Source organism: Apodemus sylvaticus, chromosome X (genome assembly GCF_947179515.1).
Source record: "Apodemus sylvaticus chromosome X, mApoSyl1.1, whole genome shotgun sequence".
NCBI classification, from domain to species: Eukaryota; Metazoa; Chordata; class Mammalia; order Rodentia; family Muridae; genus Apodemus; species Apodemus sylvaticus.
The window spans coordinates 42,247,796-42,250,522 of record NC_067495.1 but is presented as its reverse complement, the minus strand read 5'-3'; the positions used below and the strand labels follow the sequence as shown (position 1 = coordinate 42,250,522).

The 2,727-nt window shown below is 41.7% G+C and overlaps 1 pseudogene; it reads right to left on the bottom strand.

The window, feature by feature from the left end:
* Window positions 1-1,933: 1,933 nt before the first annotated feature.
* Window positions 1,934-2,727, bottom strand: LOC127675357 (adenylate kinase 2, mitochondrial-like; annotated as a pseudogene).

Below are 2,727 nucleotides of genomic sequence, written 5' to 3'. Positions count from 1 at the left end.
ACCATCATTGATTCATGTGTACCTCCCCTATCCCATGTCTATGCCTCATCCTGGAGAGGCTCACCATCCGTCCCTCACCATCCATCTATACTTCCTTCCCATGACGACCTTTTTCCCTTTGCCCAGCACCTAAGAGCAGGGATCCCATGGCAGGGAGATGAACAAGGGTGTAGTCTCACCTTGATCTTTGACAAAGGAGCTGAAAACACCCAGTGGAAAAAAAAGATAGCCTTTTCAACAAATGGTACTGGTTCAATTGGAGGTCAACATGCAGAAGAATGTGAATTGATCCATTCTTATCTCCTTGTACTAAGCTCAACTCCAAGAGGATCAAGGACCTCCACATAAAACGAGACACACTGACTCTAATAGAAAAGAAACTGGGGAAGACTCTTGAGGACATGGGCACAGGGGAAATTTTCCTGAACAGAACACCAATAGTTTATGCTCTAAGATCAAGAATTGACAAATGGGACCTCATAAAATTACAAAGTTTCTGTAAGTCAAAGGACACTGTCAAAAGGACAAAACAGCAACCAACAGATTGGGAAATGATCTTTACCAACCCTAAATCAGACAGAGGGCTAAGATCCAATATATACAAAGAACTCAAGAAGTTAGATCCCAGGGAACCAAATAACCCTATTAAAAATGGGGTACAGAGCTAAACAAAGAATTTTCACCTGAAGAACTTCGGATGGCTGAGAAGCACCTTAAGAAATGTTCAACATCATTAATCATTAGGGAAATGCAAATCAAAACAACCTTGAGATTTCACCTCACACCAGTCAGAATGGCTAAGGTTAAAAACTCAGGAGACATCAGGTGTTGGTGAGGATGTCAAGAAAGAGGAACAGTCCTCCACTGCTGGTGGGGTTGTAAGATGGTACAACCACTCTAGAAATCAGTCTGGTGGTTCCTCAGAAAACTGGACATGACAATTCCTGAAGACCCTGCTATTCCTCTCCTGGGCATATACCCAGCAGATTCCTGGAATGCAATAAGGACACATGCTCCACTATGTTCATAGCAGCCTTATTTATAATAGCCAGAAGTTGGAAAGAACCCAGTTGTCCCTCAGTGGAGGAATGGATGCAGAAAATGTGGTATATTTACACAATGGAATACTACCCAGCAATTAAAAACAATGAATTCATGAACTTCTTAGGCATGGTTGGAACTGAAAAATATCGTCCTAAATGAGGTAAACCAATCACAAAAGAATGCCCATGGAATGCAATCACTGATAAGTGGATATTAATTAGCCCAGAAACTCTGAATTCTCAAGACACAATTAGCATATCAAATGATACCTAAGAAGAAGGAAGGAGAGGGCCCTGATTCTGAAAATACTTGATCCAGCATTGTAAGAGAGTACTAGGATAGAGAAATGGGAGGGGGTTGATTGGGAAATGGGCTGAGGGAAGACATTCGGTCGATGGGGAGGGGGGAACCAGGAAAGGGGAAAGCATTTGGAATGTAAGCAAAGAATATAGAAAATAAAAATTAAAATATAAAAAAATTTAAAAAAGATTGAGACAAAAACCAAGAAAATAAATTTCTGGTTTTTTTTTAGATTGTTTTCACTAAGTATACTTCCTATTTATTTTCAAACACAGCTAGTCTTCAGTACAAAAAATAATAATTCCAGGTCTCCTTATTTGTACCAATGCCCTCCAATCACAGTTTTCTTTTTAAATTAATCTTTTCCCTTTCTTGTACTTTAAAAATTCTAACCTATGTGCAAAAAAAATCTTACTAATTATAACATTGCCACTTCTCCAAATATTCTCTGGAGCCCTTCCCCACCTCCCTCATCATACATCCATCCTTCCTTCCCATGACCACCCTTTATCCTCTGCCCAGCACCTAAGAGCAGGGATCTCATGGCAGGGAGATGAGCAGGGGTGTGGTTTCACCTTGCCTTCTGTTACTAGCATGTGGCTTTGTAGAAGGTTGCCAGGATGCTTGCAAACATGATGGCAGGTGTATGGTGTGCATCAACAGTACAGTGAATGCCCTGCTTCCTGTTGTACTCCACCAGCTGAGTGGTCTGAGTGTGGTAGGCCTCCAGGCAGATCTTCAAGGTATTCTCATTGTCATCTGACCTGCTGAATAGGTACTCTCCACTGATATTATCTTTCATGGGCTCCTTTGGAGTGTTGGTAGGACTGGCCATTTTTGGGATCAATCGGTCTTCCAGTGGTTTTCTGGATCAGCAGGGAATCTTGGATGCTGAACTGAATGACCGAATTGAGCTTCTCTTTCCTCTTCTCCATCAAGCATGTCAGCCTGCCTCACAGTCCAAGGGAAGCCATCTAGAATAAAGCCATTTTGGCATAAAGGAGATTCCAAATTCTTCTCTCTCTCTTTTTTCTCTGCATTTGTCTATGTGTTTGGAAAAGTTTCCTTTCACGTCTCAGTGATTCATATACTTCTTTTTTATTTTCTATATTTTTTGTTTATATTCCAAATGCTCTCCCCTTTCCAGGTTCCCTCCTCCCCATAAGTCCAAATTCTTCTCAATGAGTGCCACAACCATTACATCACTTACCAGTTTTCTGGCATCCATCATCACTTCCAGCTTTTTTCCTAGCCGTGAGCCCAAAACTATCATGGTTCTCAGCATATCCCCAGTGTCCAAAATACAGACACTGAAGTTTTCAGCCAATTTGGGTGCCTGGGTCCCCTGCTAACCCCAGGCAGCCCCAACATTATGTCCCGATG